The sequence below is a fragment of the Pseudochaenichthys georgianus genome, chromosome 14 (assembly GCF_902827115.2).
Source record: "Pseudochaenichthys georgianus chromosome 14, fPseGeo1.2, whole genome shotgun sequence".
Taxonomy (NCBI): Eukaryota; Metazoa; Chordata; class Actinopteri; order Perciformes; family Channichthyidae; genus Pseudochaenichthys; species Pseudochaenichthys georgianus.
The window spans coordinates 32,872,908-32,894,828 of NC_047516.1; the positions used below are offsets into that span (position 1 = coordinate 32,872,908).

The 21,921-nt window shown below is 41.0% G+C and overlaps 1 long non-coding RNA gene across 1 annotated transcript; it reads right to left on the reverse strand.

Moving 5' to 3' along the window:
* Positions 1 to 13,305: 13,305 nt before the first annotated feature.
* Positions 13,306 to 15,055, reverse strand: LOC139435151 (uncharacterized). Its single transcript, XR_011644413.1, has 3 exons — positions 14,966 to 15,055; positions 13,779 to 13,927; positions 13,306 to 13,643 (listed from the first exon to the last, which is right to left on the reverse strand). It is a non-coding gene; the product is annotated as an uncharacterized lncRNA (long non-coding RNA).
* Between the last annotated feature and the right edge of the window lie 6,866 nt (positions 15,056 to 21,921).

A 21,921-nucleotide genomic window follows, 5' to 3' on the forward strand; every position in this document is an offset into this window, starting at 1 on the left:
TAATATTCTGAAAGCCAAGACTTTGTTTAATTGAAATCAGATGAAAACAAACTGTCACGAACCCTGCCGTGTTATCTATGATTACTATACACCTTACATTCATAATGTCAGCCGGAGGGAGGGGGGCGGCGCTGCGGAAGAGCAGATTGCGAGGGAGAGGTGCCTGTCTTCGTCCCTTTACAAGCTTCAAAAATGTATTTATCGTGTGATTTTGGAAATAAAAGTTTCATATTCTGAAAGCCAAGACTTTGTTTGTTTAAAATCAAATAAAACACCCGAACCCCGAAAAAATAGTTTTTTACGCAAATCCACGTTTATTTTGAAATGAGCCGTTGAGACTTCCGACTGATTTCGATAGAGCGGGTATTTGCTTTTTCACACTTGATCAGAACAGCGGGAGGAGAAAGGAATAGAGTGACTGAATGACAGCTAGAAAATTAGGCTACATGGTAATTAAAGCAAAAATGCAAACGACGATTCTTCAGATGTTTAAGAGAAAGGAGAGAGATGAAGAAACTCAGAATGTGCTTAAAATTAGAAAAACAACGCCCGCAGATGACACAGGTGATGATGCTTATTTAGCCCAGAGAATGAACCTGGCCATGATGTATAATAAGTTAGCTAACTAGCAAACTGTATATCTTAAATATAAACATTAAATATTTTTGCTTTGATATCTTCTATTTTAATCTGCACATTGTTGCATACATTTTGAGACATTTTATTTTATTAGTATTTTAATTTATGTAACCAATATTCTGAAAATTCTAAGAAAGACAGAGACTTGTACATTTTTGACTGTCTGCTGAATTTAGTTATACATTTTTATTCTAATTTATAACAGTTGAGGCCCAGAGGGAGGAAGAGGAGACTCAGCCAGAAGAAGTGGCAGCAGGTCCCTCAGAAGCCACCACAGGTGATGCTAGCCCTACTGCATACCCTTCTATATGGAAAGAAGAACAATATGAACAGTTCAAACAGAAAAATGAATGGATGTATGCTCACAATGGAAGGCTAGGCTGTACCCCATGCCATGATGTGAAGGATCTAGGTGTCATGGCATCCCATGGTGTTAATATTGCTATTCAGTGGGCTGATGGAAAGATAATCCCAGCTGGTCAATCAAGGGATGTCCAGCTTTCATCACTGCGCAAACAAATCCATGAGCAGAAGAAGTCTGCAGCACATAATGAAGCAGTCAAGATTCTTCAGACAGCATGAACATGAACGTGAGTCAGGAGTCTTTGTTTGAGTCTACTGCCAAGGTTTTCATGACAGCCAATTATGTGGCCAAGAACAACAAGCCTTTCACAGACTTTGAGAGTCTGATTGACCTGCAGCATAGCAAAACTGTCTGTGTTGACATAATTGAGCATGTCATCACAGATGAAAAAGGAACTTCTAAAAAGCATAATAGAGACCAAGAGCAAAATCACAGTATTGGCTGATGAGTCAACCAGTGTTGGGCACAAATCAACACTAATTGTGTTCCTGAAGGCTCGTGTTGATGGAGACATGGAGCCCATTGTCTTTCCATTGGACCTGGTTGAGCTGGATTGTCTGCTGCTCATATCAAGGAACAGATTATGGGTTGCTTGCTTAAAAATGGCTTCACTGTTGAGTTGCTGAGAGAAATCCTCATTGGATTTTGCAGTGATGGGGCCAGTGTCATGCTGGGAGTGAAGTCAGGTGTTGGGAAGTTGCTCCAGGATGACTTGCAGGCATCATACTATGGCACTGCCTTAATCACAGACTGGAGCTTGCTGTTGACCAGGCACTGGATGTGACAGGGGGAACAAAGGACTTCCAGGCATTCATGGACAGCCTATATTCATTATATAGCCAGTTTGTGTTCAGGGATGCATGAAGCTGGGGGCGGGAGGAGAACAATATGAACCAATGAAGGTCGGGGTAGCATTATAGTACCTGCAAGAAATTCAAACCACTTTCACCCCTGGTTAGCGCTGAGTTTCAGTCTGCAATGTTCAAAACAACAGATAAAGCCAGAAATCTAGGTGTAGTCATGGACTCTGACCTGAGTTTCAACAGTCACATTAAAACAGTTACTAAATCAGCCTACTATCACCTAAAGAACATATCTAGGATTAAAAGACTAATGTCACAGCAGGATTTGGAAAAACTTGTCCAAATGCTTTTATCTTCAGTAGACTGGACTACTGCAATGGTGTCTTCACAGGTCTCACTAAAAAATCTATGAGAACGCTGCAGCTGATTCAGAACGTCGCTGCTCGAGTCCTCACTAACACTAAGAAAGTGGATCACATCACTCCTGTTCGGAAGTCTTTACACTGGCTTCCTGTGTGTCAAAGAATAGATTTCAAAAATACTGCTGCTGGTTTATAAAGCACTGAATGGTTTAGGCCCAAAATACATTTCTGACCTCCCTGCTAAATTATTAACCATCCAGATCTCTCAGGTCTTCAGGAACTGGTCAGCTTTCTGTCCCCAGAGTCAGAACCTAAACATGGAGAAGCAGCGTTCAGTTATTATGCTCCAAATATCTGGAACAAACTCCCAGAAACCTGCAGGTCCGCTGCAACTCTGACTACTTTTAAATCCAGGCTGAAGACTTTTCTTTTTGTCGCTGCTTTTAATTGAACTATTCATATCTTAGACTGCACTGTAACTTTTATCCATGTATTTTTTCTTTTAATGTTTATTTTATTAGCTTTTCTTTTTAATGACTGATTTTAAATGGCATTTTCTTTATGTCTTTGATTTTTTGTAAAGCACTTTGAATTGCCTTGTGTTGAAAAGTGCAAAATAAATAAACTTGCCTTGCCTTGCCTTCAAATGAAAACATACTGTCATTCAGATACAATTAGCATATTCTAATGTGGAATTTCAACATATTCAATTTCATTAACATTTTAAAGGAAATGGCCAAAGACTTACTTTACTTGATAGTGATGCTCTTACCGTTATTCCTACAATATAAACGATAACACGAACCGCCTGTCAACTGGAATATAATAGCAAACTGTGCTATATTACTCAGTTGCTCGACAGTGATGTTTCCGACAGCCCTTGAAAGCAGCACAGAGATAGCTGCTCCTATGCTCCAGTGAGAGAGAGAGAGAGAGAGGGATTCACTCCGAGTGCCGAGCGGTGCTCCCACCCACCCATTCAGCTGTATGCCAAGGGGAGCCCCTGACAAGTTTTAAACTGGAATAAACATTTTGTGACGCCAGCGAACGGCGAATTTAGTCGGACTTTTGTTTCGAAGGGGTGTGCTTTCATGGAGGATGATAGTAGTGTTATTTTACCCCAGAAGACAACAGCAACTGACTGAACGCTTCCAGTGAGCCGTGTGTGGAACGTGTTTTCCCGGGGAGACTTTTTGTTAGGGTCAGCCTAACGTTCGCTGTGGGTACAAACAACCACTGGCGCGGTTTCTTCCGTTTAGAGAGACATTTCAAGAAAAATATCCTTATTTTTTTTTTCCTGCTTGGGGTTTTGGAGTATGCTGGCTTTAAGCTGTGATGTGGAGAGAATTGATCAGCGGTGAAGCGCCAGACAGAGACAGCGATAGCTAAGCTCATCTCACCAACCAACGATCACCACTACAAACAGGTACTTTAATGTAGCACATAAATGCTACATGCGCCGTGCTGGTGTGACGGTGCTTTATTTTACATGACTTTGCTAGATAACGTAACCTGGACGTAACTCGACTTGTAGTGTGTGTTTAGTGGCCCAGACAGTGACAAGCTAATGCTAGACGGCGCGCATGTGTGTAGTGAGTGTGTGAGAGAGAGTGGAGCTTGTGGTGTGTGTGTGTGTGTGTGTGGTGTGTGTGTGTGTGTGTGTGTGTGTGTGTGTGTGTGTGTGTGAGGGGGCTTTGGACACTGTCTCCCCGGCTAGTCATGGCTTGCATGGAGTTTGGTAATCCCCACGTAGAGACAGAATTGCACACAGAAGCCCATTCAAAAAAGCCCAATATAACGCATTTAGCACTCGTCGTACAGCATACACACAACTAAGGGAGGGGATTAGGGCCACATGAGAAGAAAAACAATTGGGATGTGATTTTTTTTTTAATAATAATTGAGTTCTGACTTATTTTCAGAATTTTTAGGGGGAAAAAATCAGAACTCTACGATTAAAGTCAGACAATTTGAGAAACAAAATCGGAATTCTTGGATTAAAGTCAGAACTCAACCTTTGTTTTTACTTTTGGTCACATCCCAAACATTTATTCTCATTTGGCCCTAATCCTCTTCCGTACATAACCGAACCATCTCATGTATTTCATCATTTTAATCTTTTGTTCTTGTTTAATAAACAACTGCTGTCAAACTCGTGTGAAGTAATATAGCACGTTTAATAAAACTTGTCCACGGTCAGTGATGAAAGAAGTATTCAGATATTGTACTTGAGTAAAAGTACCAGAATGTAGGAATACTCTATTACACATAAAAGTCCTGCATTCAAAATGTTAGTCAGTAAAGTATAACCATCAGAATATAATTAAATTACCAAAAGTAAAAATACTCATTATGCAGATTGGTCGATTTCAGAATAATATATATGATATGTTTAATAATGATTGATCATTAAAGTGTTATCGAAGCTGGTAAAGGTGCAGCTAGTTTGAATGACTTTGTATACTGCAGGGTAGCTTGTGGATTTACTCCAGGTGGAACTAAAGTCTGATTTAACACTTGATTATATTTCACATCATCCAAATCTGTAAAGTAACTATTAGGGTATTTAATAAATGTACTGGTGTAAAAGTACACAATTTATCTTTGAATTGTTGTGGGGTAGAAGTACAAAGTAGCATACATTTGAAATACTCAAGTTAAAGTACAAGTCTCTCAAAATTTACTTAAGTACAGTACTTGAGTAAATTACTTAAGTACAGTACTTGAGTAAATGTACTTAGTTACTTTACACCACTGTCCACATTCCACTTGGTGTATCAGAGGATGTGACATTCACCAGGAGACAGTCTCCAGTCATGGAAGGATAATATTCATGTATGACCTATCCACGCTGACCATCAAGCAAATACCACTGCAAATGGATTGAATGAAACCGAGTCTGGTTTAATGGCGTTCTCCACACAAGGACAGTTCACGGTCGTGTATGATGAAACTATTCATTTGTTGTATTACCTTTTTAAATATACCCTTACATCAGCACCAAGGGCTCCACTGTCTCTAGTAAAGACTATAGTTCTTCTATTCAGCATTCTCTTTTTGCATGATTTCATTAGAAAATGTTTAATCCTAAATTAGGGGTAAGGTTTCTCTCCAAAGCTACCCTCTCCCTCTCATGTTATTTGATTCACTGTTACAATTGTCATGTGATACTTCACTCCCTGTATTAGATGACTCTTTAATCAGATCTGCACGGAGGCCTTTCATCCGTATTTAACTATACTAATTGACACAAAACAGGGAGAGTTATGCACCTACAGATCATGCAAATATACACTGCTCACTCCGTACAGCCACAGCCCTTCCATACTATTGAGCAGCAGCTCCTGTGGAACTTTGACATAATAAATGCCTTGCTCAAGGTTTTTTTCAGGATACGTTCCAATCATCTATGTTAGGCAGCATTTCTCGCTCAGCAGACTCATTTGTTCTAGCATCACGCGCCTCTGAAGCCTATTGAATGTGTGCCTCCACCATGATTGGGGTGGAACAGTTTACAGGTCATGGTTCGTTACGTGTTTTGCTGTCGAGGGTCACGGTTCAGTGCATGTTGTCAGTGCAGCGTGCGGAAATATACCTGTGCCAGTGGGCTGTGTGTGTATTTGTGAAAACTAAACTAACATCTTATATGTATTTGTACATATGTACTCCCCTTTCAAGCAGTAACAAAGTATAAACGATTAAAAAAAAAAATGCAATATCTAAAACCGATCTGCAAATATACAAACAAATCCCACAAAGAAAATCGGTCAATACATTACTAGTAAAAGAAAAGCATTTGTGAATATCTTTCTAACATTTACAACTTTTCATCATTGAATACAGTTTTTATTGATGAATAAAATATGCATTGGTGGATCTCAATTCTACAATTGGCCATTTATGGATGGCACTTGATGGCAAATGGTTGGTTGAATTATTGGAGAGAAGAACATTTCGTTTACAAATATTTGTTGTGTTTGTGGAAGGTGTTTTTAATGTGCAGATGACATATTATTTACACCCAAATTGTTCTGTTCTCACAGACAAGCATCGATCCCTATAGTTTACATGACTAATGTAAGGAAAAGATGGAAGGGGGGATTAGCCATCTCTTAACAGACAGATGGGATGAGCAGTTGTGGCTGCTTACGGCTGATGCTAATCTAAGAGACTGCAGCACATCTGTATCGTGAGTTCAGCTGTTGCATTCGGGCTGAGGTGTTCTACAATGGACACGTTAAACATGATGAAGAAAGACCATGCCAAGAGGAGTAGACTTGTGCTAACGTCACTGCCTTAAGTGCTCTGAACTTGCTCTCAGATCACCACCACTATTGGATGGGTTGCCATGAAATTCAATGCACTCATTCTCCCCATAGTATGAATTATAAAATCCCAAAACCTTATACCTGCAAGGCTGCAACATTGATATGAAAAACTGAACATAGATGCCAGTTATCCATGCTATTTTTCATGTGTCCATGAGTTTCAATCAATAATCGTTTTTTCTCTTTCCTTTGAAACCTGGATGCTGCTGTGCGTCATTGATTAAAATGTAGCAATTCCATCCAGGTAGTTGAATACCTTATTATCCTTGAGAATAGCACAAACCTTTTCTATACACTTGCAATGACATAACATCATGTTTTGAAACTTTGGAATGGCCTCAGCGCAAAGTCGCAAACCTTTAAAAAATAAATGAATCTTAGGTTGTAATGTTGTCGGGTCCTGTGGGACATTGTATGAGATGCAGGCAATTATAAAAGAGGGTCAAGATTATTTATCAAAAATAAACACACAATCATTAATTCTGCACTATGTATTTAAATGTAAAACTGTGTGCAGACTGACTGTCCTCTTTCTCCAGTTACGCAACCAACTGCTTTCTTTTGTAATCTTGATATGACCATGAACCTTCTGGGCTCTCAAAGGTCTCCTTGTTGGTCTTTATCTTTGGGAGGCATGCACAAAGCCAGACATGACCTCTGACCCTGGCATTAGATACTGATGCATTGTGCATGCATCCATTGTGACTGCTTTCTGTATGTTCATTAATGATGCATAATGCATACACTGCTTTCCTCAAGTCCCACACATACACAGAGCCTCCGACTCCAGCATTCCTAGTGTGAAAAAGCATCTCGCTCCAAAGTCTGTGCGCAGCCACAGGCCTCAGAGGATGCTGCGACACTCCCAAAGGAGACTCCATTGCCCGTAAACAATCCTGGCATTCACACAGGCACTGATTAGTCAGTTGCCAGGGTTTTTACTACAATGGCTCAGCGGAGAATAATGACATCCGTTCGACAAAATGGAGTTCTCATTCAGGATGTTGTTGGCCACAAAGTTGTGTGAAAGGAGGAAGCATTTCCAGAAGCCACAAAGCTGAACGTTTAGCTTACTGTCTGACAAAAAGTTATAATGTCTAACTGATTGAACAAGTGAAATGTTTCATGTTATTGCAAGTAACATGTTATTTCATACTGTACCTAAATACAATAACTAGTTTACTAAAACCATTGACCAGTGCTGCTCTACATTTCCTCTGTCAGCTGCTGAGGAGCGAGCTTTAGCATCAGTCTGTCAGCATATAAACCAATAATGTGGATTGTTAGACCTCATACATGGTTATTGTTTTAAAACAAGCCAGTCGTTACCAGTTAAAATAATCTATTGAAAATGTTTAACCAACTGAGTTAAAGATTGTTAGCTGGCTAGCTTGGTATAGCTAATAGAAAGCTCCTTGAATGTCTACTTCTTGAATTGACGGTACATCTTCCTCTGTTATTGTCTTGAGTGTTTACATCCCTTCAACATCTTTCAGAGTTTCAGCTTCAAATTTCATGTGGTGATGACATCACTCCTGGGAATTGTTCCCACACTTAAATGAGAATGGGAGTATGTGCGCTGGTGTCAGGTAGAGCCACGCCTCCTTTCTCTCTACTAGTCTCTTTTCATTCTTTCTACAAAGAGCCATTAAGTCTCTTACACACCAAACTGACACCAAAGAACACGTCCCGACAGAACGTCGCCTCACGTCTCCTGCGTCTTGGCCATGTTTCGCACTGGAACACACCGCAAAGAATTCGTTGCACGTACGAACTGCGCATGCGTGAGTGGCAATAACTCTCCTTACCAGCAGGCGGCGGTAGTGTGTATTCGTCATTCAAAAGAGGCAACCGGAAGACAGACTGCGTGATAACCGAGAGAAGAAGAACAGACTGCGTGATATAAACAAACAACAAATAGCGTGTGCGTTCCATTTTCACTCTACAGCGAGAAGCTCATGGGGCTTTCCCGAACCTGTGTCGAGAGCTGGAGTTAAATGAAATCTCAGATTTCCGACAGCCCTCACTTCCGTTTCGCTTCTCATGCACTGATTCGCTAGCTGAACAGCCAATCAGAGTGATTTCTTTCCGAATTTCTCCCGATTCGACATGTCGACATGCGGCACGGCCGAAAAGACACAACGGTGCAGTACACACCAATCTGAGTAGGGCGACACGACGCTCATCGACGCCAAAAATCGGCTTGGTGTATATGAGCTTTTAAACGTCTGCCGAATGACTAAATCATTATAAAGATTTATTTCAAACTCATGCCAAGTTTTAAATCATAAATCACCAGCAGTCTAATCTACAAATCTCTGCCAAGCGACTAGAAAACCAGGAGAGTTGACGTTCATCTGCACAGCCATTCTGCACAGTGGTTGTTTTGAGTGTTCATGCTACAGCCTGATTTCCCCAGCTCCTGTGCTCCAGGGTGCTCCACGGTGCTCCAGGGTGCTCCAGACACCGAAGAGCCAGCGATGCAAAAGCTCCCCTAAAGCAGAACTGTGTTGTGGGTCAGAGTGTGCGCTCACTGAGACAGCTCATTGGCCAATCCATTTTCCAACACCCGTCCCCACTTCACTAATTAGGTTGATGGGTGTCATGTTGTCTGGGTGCATTAAGGTCAAAATCACCTCTTGTTCCACAACAGGAAGCCCGTCAATGACTTTATTGTTGGTAAGAAAAGTAAAAAGGCTTTTGTCTGAATAGTTAATAATAATAATAATACATTTTATTTTTAGGCGCCTTTCATGACACCCAAGGACACCGTACATTTAAAATAACTAAATAAAAAATAAATAAAATAAAAGCTAATAGGCAACAGAACAAGATAAAAACACAAACAGGAAATCATGGAGGAGACAGTCAAGTGGACAGAAATGAAACATATAATGGGGAGCACTACAGTGAGTAAGCAGATTTGAACAGGTGGGTTTTTAATTGGGATTTGAATAAAGTGATTGTGTCTGACTGTCGGATGTGCGGGGGGAGGGAGTTCCAGAGTCTGGGAGCAGTGCAGCTAAAAGCCCGAGCACCCATGGTGACGAGGCGTGGGGTGGGGACGGTCAGCAGTTGAAATGAATTAGTACAGGGTTTCTCAGCCACCTCCTTTTGTACGTATATCTGAAAAGTCTATAATACTTTGATGAGTTAATTTTTCTTATAGCACATCACTTCAAAAATGATTCCTCTTAACTAGTCAGTGTTGCACTTGGCAGCAGACAGAGCTATACACTTGCTGATTATGTGGCAGACAGCATTAAAGTGTCTGGTCAGTAAAGCACACTTTATCTCTCCCCCATTCTTTTTGAGTCAATCTTTATTTTACAACAAGCTAGGGGTGTCATGATGCCAGAGATTAAGTAGTCGATCCCACTGCTAGTGAAATTCCAAAATGTTTGATTCCACCTCAACATACACTCCCTCTCTAATATCTATTTTATTTTGCTGTGAAAACATCTCCTTTAAACATATAGAAACTATAATCATGTCTTTGCTGAAAATTAACATCACAAAAAAAACATTTAAAGACATGATGATAAAGTGATCATTTACTTTCGCAGGATTGTCATTTTTACTGGATTATAACACAATGTGAGCTAGTGACCTAAGGCTGCGGCCACACGAGGACGAAAACGGCTAAACGCATAGGATTAACGCAATCGCAAACAAGCTTCCGTCCACACGCAATAGTTATCCGGATAGTGTCTGTCCACACGAGACCGCTCCGTTTAGCTCCAACCGCTGGAGAAGCTGCAGTACATATGCCGAGCCTGTACGTGGCGCTGTAACTTCCTCCACAAAAGCAGCGAAGAAGCATGGTTGTCATGGTTGCCCTTCTGTTTATTCTCCGCGGTGGGGGCCGAGGGAACCGGGCAGAGTTTTTCGCCAGTCAACGTGTATTAAAGTTTAAATCTTCCGGTCAAAATTATAAAAGTGCCGGTCAAAGGTCTTCTTTGTTATTTATTGAGCTTTAAAACAAATGAATAACGACTCTATATAATATAATAATAAAATACACGGAGCCTCTCTTTTTCCTCCCTCTCTTCTGACAGCGTCAGCGTCTGTCTCATGCAGCAGCTCATCCAGTAATCAGTGACCCGGCCGACAGTAAAAAATAAACATACTGTATGTATAACTAGTTTAGGGAGTTTGAGAGGTAATTAAAATAGCTAAGGGTGATGATCTGACTTGAAGTGTGTGTTTTGCTGCAGCGGGAGGAGCTGCAGGGGAGCAGAGCTGCGTGTCTCCGTCCTGTCAGATTAGACTTCACTCGCGTTTAGGTCCATATCGAGAGAAAGATAAATAATCTGAATTCAGGGTGCAGTTTTCTTTGACGCGGGGGTGAGCAGCAGAGGTGGGGAGAGGCGGGGCTATTGCCTCATCATTATTGCTGTAGATGTTGCACAAACAACTGTAGCATGGTCAATAGCGTCCGGAGCACGATAGCAACTCTGCGATCCGCCATTGTTGTTGTTGTTGGTGGCGAAACACTTCAGCAATGGCGCGGGGTAAGCGGAGGTGAGCAGAAGAGGTGGGGAGAGGCGGGGCTATTGCGCAATCACTATCAGTGATCTGAAAATGTTCGGATAGGGCGCACACACGGAGCCGTTGGACCCCCCAGAGAGTTGCGTATGCCTTTCTATCCACCTTGGGACCCGTTATCGTTTCCTCAGTCGTTTAGTGCCGTATTCGGTCGTCCTCGTGTGGCCGAACGGTCTATATGACACTAAACAGTAACGCAAACGACCGAATTTTTGTATCCGGGTGACGGATACAAAAACAACAACCTGTTGTTACCTTGCTGCACAGAGCTGCAGACTGAGGTGTCGATTCTCCGTGTGTTCGGCTAAACTTCCCAATAGAGGCTCGATTCTCGGTTTTGCCTGAAGCTTAAACCGCTTTAATTTTATCCAAACATGCTGAGCCGACGTTTGTCACTGTGCCGAGAACATCACGCTGCTTAATCTAACTTGTATTTAATTAGTAATGACTGACTCTGATACCCAACACTGTCCCCTGGGAGACAGACCTTGTATTCATCGTACAAAGGTGAATTTAATTAACAAGGTCAATCCCGAGGTTGAAGACAGTAGACTTCAGAAAAGGCATCACATGACAAGTAGAAGGCAGGGAAAAACAAAGTGTTTAAAAGGAAGAATGTGTCATACATTGATTTGTGTCTCGAGTTTGTCCTGGGAAAGCTAGCAGCCGACTCGCTGACTCCAGTGTGGGGCGTTAAGGTGGACAATCGATGAGGCCGGGGGCTAATTACCAGATCTGGAGAGGTTTTTAGTTTTTTTACAATGTTTTGATTCACTTTTCAAATAAAATAAAAGCTTTGATTTGACCGTGAACAAATCCCTCAATCCAGGCGTTGTATTTTTACAGTTACGTTTCGTTTGCATTTGGCAAAAGAACAACCTTGATGCGGGACGTGTTGGTCGGCTCCCAGCACTCTGCTCTGTTTTATATTTGAGCAATGTAGAGATGTAGGATCCAGCCTTTAAAGAGTTTGACCCTTAAAGGAGACCTATCATGCTATATTTAAATAATATAGTGTATGACCATACCTATATAAGGTATATTTATACATTTTATTTTTCAAAATACCAAACAGATCATTTTTTAGACATGCCTCGTTTCGCTCATTTTCGCTCTATTCCAAACCTGTCTTTGAAAATTCTGAGCAGCAGCTGACCACGCCCCCCTGCAGAAGAGCAGACATGAGCCGGCGAGAGTCACGTTACCATGCTTGCTGTGATTACGAGTGTCGAATAAACATGTCATCTCAGAGCAATGCATGTGTTCAAGCATACTATCAATTTGATCCAGAGACTGACCCTGAAGCAGCGGAGGTTTTGGTGGAGGTGCAAAAATCTCGGTTGCAGCAGGACGTTTCTGAATGGTTAGCTGACAAGCTCTTGTCCCTATTTATTTTACTCTGTTACGATGCTTGCTCCTTATTCCGTTCATATTTTGGCTAATTAGCAAGAATGCAATGTGTACAGTTTGTAACGCAAAAACAGCGATATATATATATATATATATTTATAAAGGGAGACATTCATATTTTCAGCATATATACAATGGCCTCATTGCGTTTATTAATAGTTTACAGTCCTTTTCTTCCAACATCGTGCAACCACCGTTGGAAAGTTGAATAACTTAGGATGATAAAAAGTATAACTCCAACAACACCTCAGTTGTCAGCAATGTGTGTAGTTTCATGTGTTTTTAAAAGCTCAGTTATTGACTTCTTTGTGCAAATTGCGCCACGATGCCTTCTGAACGGAGAATGTGTGCTGCATGGAGATACCACAGGTAACATTTTTGACAGCTTTACTAAGTTTAAATACATTTTTCACATGTCATTCAATATATGTTTATCACAATGTGTCAAGACGGATGCAGTAACTTGAGGACTCTGTAACCTGTATGGTGGACCATCCTGGATTGGAGCCTGTGGGCCTAAATGTGTTCTCCCTGCAGAATGCGTTGCATATTTACAGAGCTGAACATGGTGGATGACAGTTGAGGCAAATAGAGCAGTGAGTGGTTTGTTTGTTTTGACTGAAATTGTAAAACGAATGCTAATATTGTTCATGGAAATAAATACTGGTGTATATGGCTTTATGCAATCTTTCATTCTGTCATTGTACTATTATATACTACACAGCAATGGCATAACACACCCATGTGTACGACAAAAAGGTCCACACACACAACCGTATGCTTTTGAAATCAGAATATTCTTTACCCATCCAAACATGAATAATCACGACACATTTTGATATCACCTCGGAACTTTATTGTCAAAATCAACGGTTAAAAAAACCCATAAAAAAAAAACTAAATGTAGCCTACTTGTATTTTGTATAAATGACACTAAATATTTTTACAGAAGCTTTGTGAGCTGGTGCTGGGGCTTCCTTGGACGCAGGATCAGAGTGGTGATTCCGGCCTGCGTTGTCCTCAGGGAGTTTCCTGATCCGTGAAATGTCGATGTTGGGTTCAGACAGCAGCCAAATTGAACCGTGTAGCATACCCGGCGATGACCTCCTCCCTGTCAGGTCGCTCATAATGGTGCAGGGTCCACAAAGACTTGGTCGAAGATGAGGTCCATCAAGTTGGCCACGTAGGGCTGTGCAATGGTAAAAAAAGCACAACAAAAAATGTGGTTTAGATTAGTATATGCATATAAAAAACTGAAACTTCTTTCTAATTTTTTTATTTTATATTTGTAAATAGTTGTATAATAAATATTTTAAACACTTACGGAATGTGGGGTCAGTCTTTACTGGTTTTGCTCTGCATTCTCCCTTCCTGGCCTTTGGGAACTGCAGTTTATACAGAGGGTTTCCAGTGGATGTAGTGGCTTGTGCACGCTCAGGGTTTTCATTGTAGTGCAGGGCTGCCAGGTACAGTCTTTCATTTCCGCCATAATACAAACAAATGTAAATAATAGCAAAGGATGTACAAATTGTCACTAATTAGTAAGTATGTGAGGTGCTGGCCTGTAAAGAAGAACACATAGTTAGAACAAAATCATCTCAACTTAGTATTCAGGATGAGAAAATACTATTTGGATAAATATAGCCTGAAATCCCAAAAGATGGGGCTAAGACTCTCTATTTAGCAAAACTCTCTATTTAGCAAAGCTCTCTATTTAGCAAAGCTCTTTGCTTAGCCTTTTCCAATCTGAGTTAGTTTTTAACCGTAACGTGCATGCTGTGTTTCTGACTCAATGCAGGTGATGTGTTGGAGAGGGGCTGAGCTCAGTAGACTGACTGTAATGAGTGCTAGCCACTAATTAGCCTGTTGCTAGAGGTAAGGCTTTGTCAACAACAACAGACCAACGGGGCTTTAGCTCAGTTTTACTCGTGGTGTGTGTCCCCCCTCGCATACATACAGTGTTGTATCCTAACACACCCCCATTTATATTCATGTGCGCAAACAAGTAAACACACAAAAGCTTTTACATATAACGCTGGAAAAAACGGCATGTCTCATTAGCGTAGCGTAGCTTAGCTTACAGATCGATGCTATCTGATCGTTCTTACAGACTACAATCACAAAAGCTTTTACATATAACGCTGGATAAAACGGCACTTGCCTACAGAAGATTACGTTTGTTATTATAACTTACTCAATATGATTTTAGAGGATACAAAATACTAATAAATAGGAGAATCAATACTTGTGTTATCGCCTAGGGCGTGGCTTTACAGCCTTCACACAGATCGCCATTATGGCAGTATGTCTGAATATGTTAGCAAATGCCTGATAATTCAAATAAAAGACAAAGCAAAGACTGCGGAGAGCGTACAAAATAAAATGCTACAAAAATATATAAACACCTAACCGATTACTATTTGGGTTTGAGGCGACATTGATACGGCGAAGCTACATGCTACAAGCTAGAGATAGCTTTATCAGGAAAAACACCGCTAAATAAAAACTTACAGCTTCAAAATTGGATGTGTCCTCACTGGCCTGGTCCCGGATGGTTGGTATTGATCCCGGGTTTAGCATTACTTTGGAGGCATATCCCTGTCCCGAGCCTTGCAGCCAACAACAGCACAACGTTTAACTGGCTTAGACATCCTGGCAAGAGCAGGCAAAAACACAGATGTGGGTTGATTTAGCCTGCCGATAGCCTATATGCGAATGAGAGGTTTGGCAATGCACGTGGCCGTGGCTCATTCCCCTGATAGGTGGAGAGTTGACCAATAAGCCGAGGACTTCTCTGTGACGTAGAAAAGTGTTGAGATCTGGATCCGTTTTTTTCAGATCCGTTGCAGCCCCTTTTTTAGAGATTTGGCGAAGGAGGAAAATAGAGAGGGTTGTGTTTTCTGACACTTGGTGAGTTCCCTGGAACACCGGGGACACATATTCATGTATAAAAGACGTACAAAGGTGCATTTTGCATGATAGGTCCCCTTTAAGTAACAATATCACTCTGTCACTTCGGATTTAACCTTTTAAGAAAAAACTAAATCTGTCCTATTGTGAGTTAGCAATAGGTCACATGTTCTGTGGTTTGTGTTTCTCGGCATATTGTTTAGCTGTCTGCCCTATAGCTTTACTCTCTGGTTCACTCTCACTTCCCTCCTGCAGTCATCTCCAGTCGCAGGAGGCAGCTGCTGGGAGTGAAACGCTCTGAACACATGCTTCTCTCTCCCTGCTTAGCATCACACTGCAGACACAGTCAGAGACCAGCTGGTGAACATATGGAGCACTCAGCAACTGTGTCCAAACATGTCCACATACTAAAGTGAGTACAGTGCCCGGTCCAGATGAACCGCTGCCCCCTGCTTCTTGGGTTGGGAAGTGAGTCCATGCAGCAAGAGGCGCATTCACACCGCAGTACTTTTCCCACAAAGGTTCATGAGAACTTAGTTCATGAGAACCAAAGAGTTCTCATGAACTAAGTACAGATCGCGTTCACACCGGAAAAAGTCCCTGGGGGAGGATTAGGCAAATGAAGCCACTGACGTCACTTCTTCTTCTTCTGCTTTGGGTTTACTGGCAGGCCGCAAACCACTTCACGGCGTATACTGCCGCCCAAAGTCCCCGGCCGGAAGTCCCCGGAGTTGGGGACTGGCTTCAGTAGAAGTCCCAGCAGCTTCTACTGAAGCCTTCCGAGTAAATCGCCAGAACGCCGACACCTCCTCATCTCCACCGCTCCCATGTTTTATTTTGTGTTGCCATAAGTTAGTCTCTCTGCATTTCTGCGCTGGGCTAATGCTAATGCTAATAATGCTAATGCGAGGATAATAAAATGGCGGCTTCACAAAACTTTTTGGGAGTTTTACGGGGCGTGGTTTGCAATCCGCCCAGCCAATCAGACATGGGAACCTTTTTCTCCCACGAAAGTCTCTGCTCTCTAGCAGGGACGGAAAAGGGGGTGAAAAGGTTCTCATGAACTCATTTTAGTTCCGGCTCTTTTTGGTGTGAACGCAACATTTCGGAACTATATCGGAACTAAAGTGGGAAAAGTTCTGCGGTGTGAACGCGCCTAAGGCTACCGTCGGCACATCATGAGTGGAAAAGCTCCCATCAAGTTTTAGGGTCTAGAAAAAAAGTAAAAGCCTTATTCTGAATTCTGAAGAAATATGCAAGGGGTTTCACCATGCAGGGGTCAAGGGCCATAGTCAACCAGAAGTACATTGTGTACATTTCATAGTGTAATGCAACAACCTGGTACACTCTGAGAGCAATTTAAAATGCTACATCTATGAATGACTTTGTGCTCTTCTGAACCATTATGTTCTCCAGTATACAATTTATTTTATTGGCAGAAAATCCCACTCACACTCCAGCATCACTTCAAGATGGTCGGCTTCCAACCATAAATCACAGATTTAATATACAGACATTAGAGTCAAGAGAGAATCAACTCATTGGAGTTTTTCTAATTGTGAAAATGAATATTGAAACCCTTTTCAAATATACAGAATATATATCAAAATTCGATGTATTGACTCTTGGCTTTCTGGCACAAATTTCACTGCACAAAACTACAGAAAACCAAAACTGTACAATAAAACACGTGTATGGTTTTATCAAGATTCAAACAATTCACAAAATAAGAACTATTTATAAAAGACTTAACCCAAATACATTTTCATACTCACAATTACAATAAGCCAGTTCAAACCTTGCTACACGAGCAACCTAACGCTACCAGACACATTGGATTAGGTTCCTACTTGAAACCGAGATACTTGTTGTTCAGGTCATAGTAAGTAGTACAAATGAACTAATGATAATGGACGAGCACCTGGCACAAACTACATTTTATTTTGTGGTGTGAAAGCAAGGTGTAGTCAGAATGCACTGACATCCTTGCCTCATTAATCAGAGCCGGGGTGAGGTAATGAAGACGAGGCATGCAGGGAAGCATCGGATCAGTGAGCCATGGATTTGTCTTTCTGTTGTTCCAAACGCTGTCAGAGATAATTGACAGGAGGGATACCACATCTGGAAAGAGGATTTGCTTCCTCTGAATCTACCAGCACCGGTTTTTTTCAGGAGATTAAGGTTGAACGATTCTGTTAAATCTGTTGATTTTGTTGAGTGAGTGTGAAAATGTATCGCTCCTATAAGGTGGCACCTTGTATGGTAGCCTCTGCCATCAGCATGTGAATGTAGGTGTGCATTCCTGACTTGTGTGTAAAAGCGCTTCGAGTGGTCCGGAGACTATTAAAGTATCATATTAATGCAGTCCATTTACCCTTCACCATATTAGTTTTTGTCACAGTGAGTCAACATGTCGGGGGGGCATTTATGTCCCTCCTCTCTCTAAACAACAACACATCCACTCAGGCAGAATTATTGCATGATAGTGCCTTGCACAGATCTACTGCAGAGACCATGTATAATGAGAGCAAATATGAAGCCGAACCTCAATTAAGTTAGCACTCCTCTCTCACTGTCTTATCGGCCTTGTTTCTGGAGTGCCAAGTGATTGGTATATACAGCTGCTGCCAAGTCAACATTGCAATTAAAATAAGCAAAGCTCTCAAGTGGATGAGAGAGGATCAGTCTGTCTGTCTGAATATTTCAAGTTGTTTGTTGACTTTGCTTTGCTGCTGTAGATTTCGTTCATTTATTCGATGGAATGGTAGGCTATATGTACAATTCATAGAGCAGCTTTTTATTAAACGTGTTTCTTACTGTTTTTACACAGTTTTATTATAGAGTGGTGCAGTGACTACATATTGTGTAGGCCAACCCAAAAGTAAGACGCTCAAAGGCTCTGTCTACTAAAAGCAATGGGATTGTTCCTAATATAGCGGAATATATATGATCTTTCTTATGATACTTACACATTTTGTGTAGCAGAATAATCTCCACTTATCAAAACCAATTTATGATTTGAAAGCCTTAATGCAATTGCGGAGAGTAAAAGCTTACATTATGCTATAAATGAACTACATCACAACTTGCACTTCACGTCTCAACTGCTAAGTTAAAGGCTGCTAATGTTCAGCGTCATGATGTTGATTCTTATGGAGCTATTTCAGGGTCATACGTTTTGATCATTCAAAAAAATACAATTTATTTGAAAGTTCAAGTTTTTATCCTGAACTTTGAAAAATACAAGGATGTATTCAAAATAAAAATAAGTATTTGAAATCATTTTTTAGTTGAATATTATTTTTGATTCAGTCCAGCAATTTTTTTTAATAAAATATTTATTTTCAGATTTCACTTTTATACATATTTTGATATTTGAATCCTTATTTTTTTCAGTTGCAGATTTTTCAAAAACAATTATTTTTTCAGTTTCAAATCTTGTTTTTTCAGGTTTCACATTGCTTTTCACCTTCAGATCGTTTTTCACTTTCAGACCTTTTTTTCTCGCTTTCAAACTTTTGGCCCTGATGTTGCTTGGGGGGGCGGGGCTTAGCAAAGAGTAGTTTGGCATCCTGAGTGGCAGGCCTCCCTCTGTCATGTTGCCTTCATGGATGTTAGGTAGCGCGAGAAATATAACTCAATACTTTCTATACACAATACTCCCGTGATTGGTGGGAAACCAAACTGATACCAGCGTCAAAGTTCCGTTAAGCGAGCTGTTGAGCATCGTAGTTTTTATACAATGATGTATTGAAGTCAATGGAGAGAGAAAGATTATCTTTCGATCCCGTTTGAATTGTGCCACGAATTACACATATGATGTTTGACTCTTTTGACGTGGAAATCATTTTTTAAGATTGACAGAGTTTGTTGTAAAACTGTTGAAATATAAGACTATGAAAAATACGCAACTAGAAAGACTACAAATCCCAGAATCCCAGTCCCCCATGCTGGCTCTTACGGAACTGACTAACTCCCCTTGTGTGTATGTACAGCTCTCAACATGCCCAGACTTGTAGTGATTTTCATCTCTTTTAATACTTTTCGCCTCATTCTGAAAGAAAGAAGTGAAATGTGCCAACGTGACGGCCGTCTTGGTGTGTGGTGCGAGACGGGAGATGTAGTTCATTGAGCGGTTTCACACAAAAAAGTGTTACTTCACAGTTTTACGACACATTTTTATTTTTTTGACTTGCAAAATTATCTTTTAAATTGACAAACATCATATATGGAATTCGTGGCAGAATTCAAACGGGATCGAAAGATAATCTTTCTCTCTCCATTGACTTCAATACATACTTTTTCCGAAATAAGGTCCCATGGAGCTCCCCCGGAAAGGGAGGGACTTCGCCTCTCTATATGACTTGATCGCTTTAAACACTGTTGTTATCAGCTGTTCCACCATGGTTTCTACCTCAACCTGTAATAGATGTATCCTTATTGAAACTGTTACATTCAATGCAAAATAAAATCAATGTGCAGGCTTACGTGAACACTGTTCTACATGAACAATATGGGGAGTTTATACATTAAATAAATCAACAGTAGGTGGCGATATATGCTCCAAGTGGAAGCGATTCGCCATTAAAGCGAAGAAGAAGAACTCCGCACAGTTGATCTCTTATCCTGGAACATATCCTGCTCCGGAGCAGGCTAGCCGTTCCGCAAGTTATCTAGCCCGCTAAGAAGTGAACTAGCGTCGTAGGACCGGACATCCAGGAAGTTAGCTCGCTAAGCGAAAATCCTGCTTCGTAGTTTTGGCCTCTGGTATAACTGGATTTCGACCCGTGGCCCTTTGCTGCATGTCATCCCATCTCTCTTCTCCTTTTCCTTTCTGCTTATACCTGTACTTATTCGGCAAATTACCCCCAAAAACGCATCAATATATATTTATATTATATTTGCCTCATTAGATGACATATAAATAGAGTTGCTGAGGTTTCTGCTTCTCCAGTTTGCTTATCGCTGCATTTAGCAATTAAGATATCCATCTTGACAGCTATTGCATTATCTTTTCTGTCAATTCACAAAGTGTGGTCACCCCATAATGAGCCGCTGTGAGTTGTTACCTGATCAGATTGTATCCTGCAAATGATCAGGACAAGATTGACTAACCAGAGATTACAAATCAGCTTCATGAATATGGTCATTCGTTTTTTCTTCTTCAGAGAAGCACTTTGTAGAAGGCCAGGTGACTCATATTTTAATTAAAACTTAATATGGTCTTTTTTTCAGGCTCCCACTGCTAACCTTGTGGGTTTGTTGAGGGACAAATTCTGTTTACTGCGCACAAATGATATTTTAATGAACTCATCCCCGGCTGTGATTCACACATAAGTGTACGTGTGTGTCTCAATGTTATCTAACTGTCACTATGAGATCAGCTTCATTGGGGGTAAAACTCATGATGTAATTTAACATGACATGACCGGTCGATCGCAAAGGTAGTGTAGGTAGATCGCATGGCATTGACATTTTTTTAATATTTTTTATAAAGTTAGCCTATCATCTATCCTTACCATACTATGGCATTTTCCACTTGATTGACGTACAGGTAAGCCAGTCTGAGTTGTATTGTGCCATACGGGTTCATGCAGATATGAGGGGGCCTCACCTCCTCATCTGAAGCGCAAATGCAGCGCACTATTATGCGCTTATGCGGCGCAATTATTGTTATCCGCCGTTTAGTAGTGTTTTTTAATTGACAATATTAAATGTTGTACATGTGAACCTGTTTTGGTGTCCTGTAACTGTTCCTGGTTAACTTACTGTGACACTTTGACAGAACAGGTGGCTTTCTCAAGGACCAAACCTGTAACCGTTTTAAGGTGTGAAAAGTGACCTTTTAGAGCTGTGTCTCTCTTATCAGCAGACAACCTTGCTGTAATGCTTATAGAAAATAAAGACTATGCAGCATGGATAAGACACAATCATTTATTAATTTGATTATCTACTACACCACTGATATCATTCTTGCATTTGAAATGTTTATTACATTACATTGCATTTAGCTGACGCTTTTATCCAAAGCGACTTACAATAAGTGCGTTCGACCAACAAGATACAAACTTGAAGTAAACAGAATCATATAAGTACATCAGGTTTCATAGAGTAAAAACATTTCAAGTGCTACTCAACTGGCTTTAGATAAGCCAGTCCTTTGTTAGTATATAAGTGCTTTGTTAGTAATTCTATCGCTCTAAGTGGAGTCGAAAGAGATGAGTTTTCAGTCTGCGCCGGAAGGTGTGTAAGCTTTCTGCTGTCCTGATTTCAATGGGGAGCTCATTCCACCATTTTGGAGCCAGGATAGCAAACCCACGTGTTTTTGCTGATGGGAACTTGGGTCCCCCTCGCAGCGAGAGTGCAGCGAGCTGTTTGGCTGATGCAGAGCGAAGTGCACGTGCTGGGGTGTACAGTTTAACCATGTCCTGGATGTAGGAAGGGCCAGATCCATTCGCAGCATGGTACGCAAGTACCAGTGTCTTGAAGTGGATTCTAGCAGTTACCGGAAGCCAGTGAAGGGAACGGAGGAGCGGCGTGGTGTGGGAACATGTAGG